We start from the raw sequence: 12,800 nt of genomic DNA on the forward strand, positions 1-12,800 counted from the left end.
ACCGACAAGGCGCCTGTCGTCGCCCACATGTGCCGACTGCCCAGAGCCCGAGACCCCGGAACACCTGCTCTGCTCCTGCCGCCAGCACGACCCCCCGGTAGCAGAGCTACGGGCCGCGCTCCAGCGTCTCGGGCTGCCCAGCCACACCCTGATGAGCCTGCTTTTCCAGACGGTCCCTAAACTCCATCCGGCGGGAAGCCTTCCGACTTGTCCTGGACTTCCCCCAGGAGACCGACCCCCCAAACGGCTGTAGCCCGATGCCTGCCGGCCGGCCTTGCGCACTCCTTATCTCTTTCTTTCTTTCTCTCTTTCTCTGTCCCCATTTGTTGTCACCTATCCCCTTTCATTCCCCTCTCCCCTTCCCCCAGACTGGGTTGTATGCTGGTGAACTCCCAAATGAGTTCAAATATCTCCAGCCTACTTTTTTTTCCACTTTCTATATCAATAAAGCACTCACTCACTCACTCACTCACTCACTCACTCACTCACTCACTCACTCACTCACTCACTCACTCACTCACTCACTCACTCACTCACTCACTCACTCACTCACTCACTCACTCACTCACTCACTCACTCACTCACTCACTCACTCACTCACTCACTCACTCACGCAGTGCGGTAGAGGAATTCACAATCGCCCAGTGGGGCTGCCCTTCAATTTTTTTTCAACCCGTTCATGTCAGCGCTGCCCCGCTCTCAATCTCGGGCTTCAACGAGATCATCAGACTTGATTTCCTTGTACATTTCGCCCAGAATCGAGTAAACACTCAACAACCACCCGTCCTTTCTTTAGCTCCCATTTATTTGTGGTGAGGAGGGTGGCGTGTGAACACTTGGCCAAGCGGCGCCGCGCTTCGCGACGTCGCAAGTTGCAAAGGACGTTCAGTCACGAAAGCATCCCGCCGTGCACCAGCGCAGCGCGCCTGACCAAACAAATCTCTCGGCGCTCCTTGGCGCTCAATCGGCACGCAGCCGCGGGACCGCAAGCCTCCGCACCGCGGGACACAAGACAGGTAGGCGGCCGCCGCTTGCGTGACAGCGACGCGCGCACGCCAGGCAGATAAATATACACGGAAGCGTCGTCCTTCTCTGTCACGCCGCGAAGTCAACGCACCGTAACGCTTGACCCGAACTCCGCTAGAATACTCCGTGGGAGAGTATTCTAGCATCACGCTGTTTTGAGTAAAATGAAATTGAAAAAAAAAAACAAAAAAAAAAACGGGCCATCTCCACTAACGTGACACCTGGGGAGGGGCGGAGAATGCAGTGAATAAGTGTATTCTTGGCGCCGTGGCGCTTTGTCAACGGATATGAAACCATTGGGGGGTACAGGTATACAGCTTCGCTGTTAGTCTCGTGTATTTGAAGCGCGAAGTGTGCCAGTGCGAGGCGTTAAAAAAACCAGTGTCCCGGTGTTTTAGCACCATGACTACATGATACCACGACGACATGATACGACGACGACATGGGACGCCGACAGCCCGATCCCCTAAAGGGCTTCACGCCTACGAAGTCATGTTCGGAATTTAACTCGGCAAAGTTAAGCTTAGTAAGCCCCTAGAGTTGAACGCTGAGATTTCAGGCATAGCAAGATTACTCAATGCCCACCCGCTAACTGTCTGCTCTTCTGCTCTTTATTTTTTCTTTTTTTTTTTTGGGGGGGGGGGGGGGGTAACAAATGAAGCACTGCACAATGGCGACGTCCAAGTGTTTTTTTTTTTTTTATGCAAATGTGCGAAGTCAAGATAGGAATTTCATATACTCCAACGGTAATAGAAGCGCGAGATAGGGCAAGAAGTGTGACAAGGGAGTCTTCAAATTCATTGTTGCCGGTGCAGCTTTTATATCTCTCGTAGTTTTTATGTTTTTCACACCCTTCTTTGTCTTCTAGAGTACGGTGCTGTCTAAAAAATCAAATTAGTCGGCGTTTTTTTTTTTTTTTTCTTGCTTTCAGCCTCTTGTAAACATCAGCCGTCGGACTACGGGGCGGCTAAAACTAAACCGTACCAAACAAATATATTTGCTCACGACTTCCTTTCAGGGAAGCCAAAGGACACCTAAGCCACAAGACAAAGCGTCAGCGTCGACGGTAGGGAGCGGGGAAGACCGTGCACAGATACCGTATTTTCGCACGTATAACTCGCATCAAAAATGCTAAAATTTCAGTGGCAAAGTAGGGGTGCGGATCATACGCGGGGTATTTCTTTTAGTGCAGCTTCACGGCAATGCGCGTTATGCCGTGAAGCGCCTACGCAGTAACACTGACAAGCCTTCCGTGGCAGTGATTGCGCAAAACATATAAGGACAAGGAAGAAAAAAACAAGGACGAGTGCACTCCAACAACTGACTTTATTAGTGAATTGTGTCTTTCGCCTTGCAGTCAGTGTATTCTATACACGTTTTTTTTTTTTTTTTTCTGTCTACATAGTATGTGGTGTGTAGCTTGCTTGATTGATTGTAGGGTTTAACGCGCCGACGGAACGCAGGCGATGAGGCACGCCGTAGTGGAGGGCTCCGGATTAATTTTGACCGCCTGGAGATCTTTAACGTGCGCCGAAATCTCGTACACACGGGCGTTTTTGCTTTTCGCCTCTACCAGAAAAGCGGCCGCCGCGGATGTGTTGCTTGAGCAGTAGCTTTGGTGCAGCCTTTCCTGTATCAAATGTGCGGGCAATACGCGAGGATTTTTTTTCTTTCCCGGCGGGCTGAGAAAGGGGGGGGGGGGGGGGGGTTATATGCAGGGGCGGGTTATACGCCCTAAAATACGGTACATCTATCTCCTCGACACTTCTCGACGCCCACGATTCAGCAAAACAGTGGAGGCAGACGCATAGTAGAACCGGCGAGACTGTGGGCGCGCGTAGTGGCACTCTAGCGGAACGAGCACTTGTTGGGGGGTCAGGCGACGCGACGCTTATTACGCGGGATAATTCCTCGCATTAAGCGCGGCGTCACACGCGCGCTCTTTGTGATACATCGCCCTTTGTTTGCCGACTTGGGCCTCGGAGGGCACGCGGCGCCGCCTACTCAGTTCAGCCGAGCATGGCTCCGCAAACTGTGCTGCTACACGGCCACTCTTAGTGAAAGAAAGTTGCCGCTCCGCGCACGGCTTTGTGTACGCTCTGGATGAAAGGGTACGTCCGAAAGATGGCGCCACCGGCCCACGGGTGCAGTGCAACAAAAGAACCGCTCAGGCGCTTTTCGCGAGCCTGTCCGCCGAACTGTTCTGTTTGTGCGCGAGGTAGTGACATTTGGCCCGTTTGATGGAGCGCCTCAAATTTGAAAGTATCCCCCTGAGCTCGAAGACTTCGCCGTCGGTGGAAGCTAGTGATGTTGTGCAAAACGTTTATACAAAAAAGCGTGCTGTGTACACCTCGATGAAGTTCTGATTCGTTTCCCCTACACCCTTTTTTAAGCTTGAGCTTCCTTTGCCGAGTGCGCCTACACAACCCACCAAGCGTGAAACATCCCGCGTCTGGCCCAAAAATGCGTAACTGGTGAAGGTGGCCCATTTAATCGCTTTAATAATATAAGTAGAGCTTACTGGTTGAAGGAAATGAAATGGAAAAGAACAAACAAAAATATTCGATTGATTGATTGATTAACTGATTGGCTGATTCATTCATTTATTTATTGATCGATCGATTGATCGATTGATTGATTGATTGATTGATTGATTGATTGATTGATTGATTGATTGATTGATTGATTGATTGATTGATTGATTGATTGATTGATTGATTGATTGATTGTACCCATAGCCGGGTAGAAGCTTGTACAGAGTTCTACCAATCCCTCTCTTCCTCTTTTTTTATCTGTATATCTATTTATCTCTCTTTCTCTTTGCGACAAAAACAAAACACTGCGATCAAGCTATCTGTAACGGCTTAGCTGTTATCCATCCGGGTACAAGCATGTTCGGTGTGTACGGGGGCAGATTCCAAGTTTTTTTCTGAGGGGATTATCAGCTATTATTAGTGATGATAATGATGATGATGATGATGAGGAGGATGATAGTCGCCTTTTTTACTCCCAAAAAATTAGGGATAACCAAAAATACACGAAAAAGAAAAAAATCATCAACTAGACTTCTATAACCTGAGGGGTCATCTTGGGAACAAACTTCGAAATTAAGGGGAGGGGTCAGGACATCCGGACCCCCCCCCCCCCCCCCTTCCGCCCACCTCTGCATCCACCAATGAGTGTGTAATCACTTTTTCGTTGTTGGCGACGCTCACGACATACCAGGACTGATGTGGCATTAGGTGCTTTCCTTAATACCTTAGGTTGCGACAAGTTGAAGAAACGAACTGTTGCGCGTTTTGACCTACAGCGAATATTTATAATCCGGAAAGTGCCGACTGCGTGGACAAATCGAGCCCAACGATAAAGGACAGTTGGTGCCCATCCAGCTTGCTTCTGTAGCCCCTAGGAGGCATTGCTTCTTCTAAAATCACTTCCTTATTGCCCGATCCACGCTGTGTTGCTCCAAGCACTCAGTTTTCGCTGTACACCAGCCATCGAAACATGTCCAAGTTCAGGTGCTTAACTGCCCAGATGTAATTTACGATATGTAATTTGATAATCGTAACGACTCGCATTATGCACACTTTGGGTATACGTGACGTGCAACTATGCAGATAGGGTTGTGAGGTGTACACACAATCACATTTATTATATGCGAAGTCTAGTGCGAATAGTCCGCTTCGAAAGATCCCCGAACGCGTGCAATTAACGGCTCAGAGAAACTTGCGGCGAGCAGAATGGAAGTTCACGCTTGACTGGCGGCGCTGTGGTATCAAATCCGGTTATTAAGGGTTACTTCTGTGCCGCTGCTACGGTCGCCCTCAAAGTGCAGGTAACCACTCAATTATGCTTTGATGATATCCACCAACCCCGATGCGCGCATGCGTCCCGTGCCTATTGCGTTCTACACTCGATTACCTCCTATGTTGCCAGGCAGGTGACGTCACAGGCGTATTATCACTCAACCATGGTCTGGCTCAAAACACAGGGCATCTTCGATTTGCTTCGATTCGAACGGCAATAGCTTGTGTAGTGTATCACTCCGCCGAAGCGATGGACCCGGATGTCGACGCGCGCCCGTTTTGAAAAGATCGTGACATCGTCTGCTCTTTCTCACGAAGTTTGTTTGTCGTCCGTGCAGGAGTTTTTTAAGCATATTAAGCCAGGAAAATTACGGAAATGACTCCTATCACGTTCAAAATACTCGCAGGGACGCAGTCTTTGCGCCGTGCGGAGGGTCAGGCGCAGGGAGCGCTTCCGTTGGACATCAGAAAGGAAAATTTCTACGATAATTCCAAAGGCAGTGCTTTGCTTTTTGAGGCTACAGCAGGTTGCTTGCGAACTAAGAGCTTTGTGGGGAAGTATTCACAAAATGATGGGGTTTGCGTGGTATACGGAAAAGAAACAGAAACTATGCGGCACATAGTGTTGGAATACCAGTGTATCTATCTAAATCTACACGAGGGAATATTCGGCTTCCAAAAGCCGTAGGATTTAAGGGTAGCACAAAGGGAATTAACTTCAGGGATGTCGAGGCGACGAAAAGAATATTAAAATGCTGGTGGACGAAAAGCAGAGAGGGGAACATTGTCTAGGGCAGCTACCACCTGTAGCAGAAAAAAAAATGTATTTTGCGCCTGCCCTAAGAGCAGCGCAAGAATTAAACGAAAAGTATAAAACATAGATATATAAGTTTATTTGTTAAGATTACACGTCATTACCCTGTTACAAAGGGAATACCATTAGCAATAATCAATCATCATCATCACATTTCCGTTCTTAGTCGTACCACAGTACAGTCCTGGTTATTCCGCGGGAAGTCCAAGAACTGCCTTCGGAGTGGAGGTCCCATATAAGAATACACGAAGAAATCGAGCGCGGGTTGTGTCACAGGCAGTCCGCGGACTGTACGGGACTGATAATCGAATAGGCTCAGGGTGCACGGACCTAAAAAAAAAAAACAAGAACAATAGTTCAACCTAGAGGACACCATAATCTGAAGGAACTCGGGGAGATCACGGTTTCTAGGCCACGACGTTAACATCCAGGTGAAAATGAGCGGTTGCATATAAATGTTTGTTTCGTAATCCGACGCTCCCCAGTGATTGGATTACCGCATGCTTTCCGAAGAAAACTGAACGCGATCATTGGACGCAGAAACATGCGAAATCGAACATACGAAACAAAATGGACAAAGCGCCTGTTTTGTCAATTACGCTTTACCTGGTTGACGATTAGCACTAAAGCCCTTCTATGACATCTTTCTCATTAGTATTTTTACGACTTGTCTGCGTGAGGAACGGTAGTGTTCACGTTCAGCCGTTATCAGCGCTTCATATCAGGAAGAGCTAGCAATGCCATCGGAAAAGGCTCTAACGCGAAATAATTTTTTTTTTCAATATTTCGTTCGTTTTTTTTCCCCGTTAATAATTGTCATTCGTGCCTGAAATGGAGCTGAGTGAGTTACCAAAGGTTAGTTATTAAAGCGGGAATGTCTATGCCCCACTGGTGGCAACCGTCCGGCAAACGAAACGCCCTGCAGGAAAGGTAACTTTACCCATTGGTTTCATCAAACGATGGTAATGATAAGTGAAGGTACATTAGGCGCCTCAAAAAAAAAAAAAAACGCTTCCAGTCGTTGGAATCGAACCTGGGACCCTCGCGTCATGAAGCCGGCGTGAAAGCTCGGCATTTTAATCATCTTTCTCTTAAATGGACGGACAACTGATTTTAGATGCGAAGCATCTCATGCTCGTCGCTGTGTCCCTCCCTCCCTCGTTGTCGTTGTCCGCCGTTCGCACTCTACTGCGCATGCGCGTCTCTTCAGCCCCGTCAGCGTTTGGGCTGACGTCAGCGCAGTCCACTATAAAAAGAAATAGTTAGGCGGCGCCCGGTTTCGATCCCACGACTCTCTGGCCGCAACGGGAGGTACGTGGCGCTCTTCCCACTGCGGTACAAACCGAGACGGGCACACGTGCTACGACCGCGCCTTATGTCCTCCACTCATTCAAACTACGCCAAGAAGCTACTGATACAACGAAGGCACGCGAAGCTGAACGTCAACGGAAACGACGAACTGAAAACTAATGGGAACTTCAGTCGACCCCATGGCTGCTTCGCATACTACTCAGGGTTCCCCTACGGGAAGATGGTGTAATTTTTTGTGGAGTGCATACTATCGGCTAGCTCCTATGAAAACAGCGTTTTATATGCTGGGGTAACCGAAAGGAGTTTTTAAATAAGCAGGCAGAAATGAATTTAATTTCGCACTAAAATTTTTCGGAGTCTAAAGGAGGCGACACGCAGCGTCGAAACGTGACACTACGTTACGTGTCCAAACAACTCCGTCGATTTCAACGCGTGATTCAAAAACAGCACGAAGAAATAGGACAGGTTGCACATTATTGCTGTTTCAGCCGAGGACGAGATTTTAAACACTTCTATTAATCTGACGTGCAGTTAAAAATGTTGTGCCGCACGGCTCGCTGTCATCGTAGTTGCCAGCATTCCTTTGGTTGTCTGTCGCTTTCAAAAAGGGGCTTTGATTTTTTAAATGAAACGAAGATGTTATTTGTCTTCATGACCCCTTTAAGGATAAGGGTTGTGCCGGGTGCGGGCACTTTGAACACTGAGCGCCACGGACGTTTCAGCGAACGGCGGATATATACAGAGTACTTCCCCCACTCGTTAACAGATGGCGGGCCGCTCGCGCATATCAAACGGCCGGCCGAGCCAAGCCGCGCGTCAAGAAAAGCCGTTCATTCCTTCGTCCGAAGACATTCGCGGAATTTCAGGCACGCGGGCGCTCTCCAAACGCGGGGCTGTTAAATATTACCTACGCAGAAATGAAAGGCACGCCAAAGAGTAACAGCAAAACAGGAGCACGTCTCTCGGCGCGTATAGTAAAACGAAAGCAAACATAACCTCTGAGGCGATAAACTGGAGAGCAAACAGCCGACGTCAGATCCGCGTACGCAAAACCGGTCTCGCTTCCACGGGAAATAAATGATATCCATATAATGAGCTGACGGATACGCGGCGATTGTACGCTGTACGCTATAGCAAGTGGGACGCCGCGCTGCCGATACTAGATTGCGTTTCTCAGCGAAGGGGTGTATTTTTTTGGAAGGGGGGGGGGGGGGGTCGTTTTTTGTAAATATTTCCCGATGACCCTGTCCTTTCATATCATCACACTTCGAAGTGTCATTCATTCGCTAATCGTGCATTCGTTATCCTCTTGTTTTGAACAAATAGGATTAGAATAGCCGGCCGCGACGTAGTTGCCCGGCCAATGAAATGGCCGCCGCAAAAAAGAGCAAATAAAAAGCACATCCGTGATGCGATGGTATTTCGACACGCGTCTGCGAAGTAGCACCCCAATGCTCTACAAACTGCGGTATCTATAAACACGTTACCAGCGTAGAAGAAAAGTTGTTCCTTTCTTCGTGGCACATTCAGACTTGGGTACTGGCCGGGAATCGGGAGCGGGTAATATATAGCGCAAGCATTACGTGCGTACAGCACGAGAAATCTGTGCGCGTAATCTGAAGCCTGTGGGAGTACTCTAAACACCACCACAGTCTTATATATCCACACAGCAACACGTACGACACAACGCTTTATAAGCAAGAATGTATACGCTGCTTTTGCACGATATTTCGTGGTTAGCACAGCCAAACCGTCTGTAATTTTTATCTTTTTTTTTTGTTTCTACTTTCTTTTTCTTCTGGGTTCTCCTACTTCCTTTTTGTCCTGTCCCTTCTAACTGCAGAAACTAAATCCTGATTGATTGATTGTGGGGTTTAACGCGCCGACGCAGCGCAGGCGATGAAGCGCGCCGCAGTGGAGGGCTCCGAATAAGTTTTGACCACCTGGAGATCTTTAACGTGCGCCGAAATCTCGCACATACGGACGTTTTTGCTTTTCGCCTCCATCAGAAAAGCGGCCGCCGCGGCGGGGAATCGAACCCGCGCGCTCGTGCTCAGCAGCACCCCTTAGCCACTGAACTACCGCGCCGGTAGAAATTAAGCCCTGCATACGGTACTACATGGTATACTTTCTTTTCAGTCATCAATGTCGAGAAACGTGTAGCAGGGTGGACTACATTTAACTTGGTTGGCGGTAAGACAGTGTCTTTCTACCCTCTTGTCACCGCTTTTAGCCTGCAGGAAATTTTAAGGCATGTTCTCTTGTCTAACTGACTCGAAAATACCACTAAGGTAAACGACACACCTCTGGCATGTCGATCAAAGCGCCCATCATATAACCTCGACCTAGACGTTTAAGTAATGAACACTGGGCAGCTGAATTTAAGACGCGTCTGTTTGGAAGCAACATGGCACGCGGTTGGGTTCAAGGTGAGCAAGACTACCTGCACGAGTAAGAAGTTAATTGCGTAGAAGGGCCAAGTTTTGCGGAGGGAATTCATATGAGCAATAAAGTGGCGCAGACATAACGCGTGGCTTATTTAGGTGAACTAATTGACCGTGGCCTCGTTATATTATGCACACGGTGTGGAGTTTCGGTGTGGAGTGTAGAGTGTGGTTGAAGCGCAAGTGTCGGGTAAATAGCCGAGACAGCAGGAGTTCCGCAAGGATGGGCCTTGAGCCCTCTTATGTTCTTTTACTAGTTACCTCTTATCCCTAGAAGGTCGGTTCTCTGCAAAGAGCCACTCGATTCTGCGCTAATACAACTACGCGAGAAAAGCAAGAAAAGTGACTGCCATCTGACGTTCAAACCTCTGTAACTCGTCGATTTACGGGCATTGTGTATCGCAGCCTTTCCTGTACATATATACTCCGTTAAACCGCAGAGGTTAAACTAATAGGTGCAAGGCCCCTTTCGCACCCCCCGCCCCTTTTCTCATTTTCCCTTTGTTCTTGATGCCGACCACCCCTGCTGGATCTGGCCTCGTCTTTGTTTAGCTGCTTCCTGGTGGTGAGTAGAGTCACGAACACGCCTCCGTTATGCAATGAAAAGGGAGGGGGGGGGGGGGGGCAGCTAGCCTGGCCCAACCATTCTTACCGGACATAAACAGAGCCACTGTCGTTACCGCAACCTCAGACGCCACGCTAACGATGTAATCGTTAGCGTAACTACACAAGTTACGCTAACGATCACAACTGACTGGAACACTTGATGTATAACTCGTGTTTGAATATGAACACCCCATTTCAGTGATGATATGCTGTAAGTTTTCTTTTAGATCGTAAGGAGTTCGATAGCCTGAAATGATTGTGCAGATTTTATCAAATAAACCATTCAAACTTTTCACGACTTAACAAACTCTCATCTAGTAGTTGCCTCGCAATAGATCAGGAAAATAAAAACAGAAGTTTAAGCAGTACCTAGGAGTGGACTACCACTCACTCACGCAAAAGTTCAGGAATGAGAAGCAAATAATAATGCTTCAAATAAAATGTTTCCGTGAACCAGCATAGTTACACACTGAAAATACACGTTATCTGATGTATTATAATTATAGGCAGTTTGAGAAGAACTGGGCTGACGTAGCACGCATAAAAAGGAGAGGCACATTTCAGGACAACAAAAAAAGAAGAGTGTGCCGACTCTACTCCACTGACAATCGTACTTCCGAGATCCTTCTTTTGTACCGAGCGATAACCCACTCACATAAAAAGGACGGAGGTGAAGAAATAAACGAAAAATTTTGGCCATAACCGCGACTGGATTGATAATCTTACTCAAGGATATAGATCTACCCAGGCCGCGGCAGACACACTTGGGAATTTCGTGAACGCAAACCGCTTGAGCGTGGGCAAAAAAAAAGAAGACAGATGAGAGCGAGCGAGAGCTGCGGACTCACGGAAGGGTTTCGGAAAGGGCGCGGGACGCAAGTTTAACACCCACTAGGCTAGAAAACCATGCAGGGGAGGCATATAGGGATATCTCTACACAGCGAGCGCTCAACCCGCCTCAACTAGACGTTCACACGCAAAACGTAATCCTGCTACATCTCTAACTCAAACAGAGTGGCTTCTGGCGAAACTGACCAACTTTAGGGCTTTCGAGTCATGCAGGTGTTGCGAATCCCGGCAGTGGGGCGGGCACTGCGAGGAAGGGACAAGCCACTTTGGGCCTGCGAGGGCAACGCAGACGAAGAAGTCAGCTAAAGAAAAGCGGAAGCGAGATTCAAATGGAAAGGCGGCGGCGGCTGCCAAAGCGGTGCGAAGAAGCAAAGCCCGTTCTTCTTCTCCCGGGAATGCATCAAAAGATGATGTTCCGAGCCTTATAACCCCCCCACGCTATATAGCTGCCGGCTTGAAGTGGCCGAGTTGGCTTAGCAGCGTCTCAATGGAGTGGCGGTGATGCTGTCGCGACCGCACCCTAAGTTGTTTGGTTGGTACCAATAAACCAAGGCGCGTACCACTCCGGGGGATTGGCCAGCGCCCGAAGTGTTACTCTAATAGACCTGTTCCTTCTTTTTTTCTTTATTACATGACAAAAAGGATAGGTTGGCGTCATGTATGAGCGTCGGCTTCTCCTTCTCCCGTAAGGTGAGCCTTGATAACACCTTGTAGTGTTCTGGGCACTCGTGCGCATGCGCGGTTTGATTATCCTGTAAGCTGCGCCAATTAAATTGGTGCTAGCTAAACCAAACATATTCGCGACCCAAATGACATCTTAGGGTTGCCTTTACTGCACTGGGCATGCGCAGTCGGACCACCCTCCCTACTGCGCCAATCGAATCTACGATAGCACAGCCCAGTTTGTTCGCGCCCCCAAGTGTTACCCTACAAGGATTTTTATTCTTTGAGCCATGACAACATCTTGGGGTGGTCTTGACTGCACTGCGCATGCGAAATTGGACCGTCGACTGCGCCAGTTAAGTCGGCGCTAGCACTGCCCAATGATAAAGGGGTTTCTCGCAGGAGGAAGAAGCTGAAAAGGTCTGTAGTCTTGAGCTGCCGCAACTGATTCCTTTGATGTGGCGCGCAGTCGTCAAACGCGATATGGTGGGCACGTTGGAGGCATAACGTCACCTCGTAACTTCTAGACCCTACCAAAAAGTGAGCACGGTGTTAAACGCTTACGCGAGCACGCTCAGAAAAACAGCGCACTCCTCACATTGACGCCTGTCATCTCAAAAGTAAACGAAACTGGCTGCTTGTTTCGCGCGTCGCCTGAGTTTGTATTTATCTCGCGAACTCGAGGAGATGTGATAGCGAGATTATCTCTGTTTGGGTTGTAATGTCAGGCACAAAAGCCTTCAACGGTATGCAAAACAAGCCCTCAAACGCCCTCCCCTCTATCACACTCCCGTACGAGGAGGCAAATAAACAGAAGCACGCGTCTCCAGTTATCGGAAAGTTTGAGTTGCTGGCACGGGCGCAGCCGTTGATAAGATACCACTATCACATGCAAATAGGTAATATAATATGCCGAGGAATGCCCGCCTTTCTCAAAGACGACGAGTGCCAGGAAGTGGAGAGACGTGTCGCCATCTACAGCCGCGCGTGTCATTTGACAGATCTCGGCCAAACACGCGCCGGGAGACAAGCTGGCACGGGATCCACGTTAGTGTCATCGAGCTTGCGATAGCGAGATCAATAACAATAGCCCAATAACAAGAAATTGGCCACATAGCTTGCGCGTTCTGGCAGCTGAGTCGTAACTTCTTCTGTTTCCCAATCTTTTAGAAAAGACTATTGTTCTGAACGGTCATACGCCCGTGTCAAGGTAATACGAGAATTCCCTTTGGAAGGCGCAATGTTATTAATGTTTAGGCACCTTCTGCTTACAAAATCAAA

The 12,800-nt window shown here is 48.5% G+C and overlaps 1 long non-coding RNA gene across 1 annotated transcript in view; it reads left to right on the top strand.

Moving 5' to 3' along the window:
- Positions 1–12,800, top strand: part of LOC144157962 (uncharacterized) — a 124,944-nt gene that overhangs the window by 91,765 nt on the left and 20,379 nt on the right. The window lies entirely within an intron of this gene.

Source organism: Haemaphysalis longicornis, unplaced genomic scaffold (assembly GCF_048455015.1).
Source record: "Haemaphysalis longicornis isolate Haplotype H1 unplaced genomic scaffold, Haemaphysalis longicornis Haplotype H1 scaffold_10, whole genome shotgun sequence".
In the NCBI taxonomy this organism is placed as follows: domain Eukaryota; kingdom Metazoa; phylum Arthropoda; class Arachnida; order Ixodida; family Ixodidae; genus Haemaphysalis; species Haemaphysalis longicornis.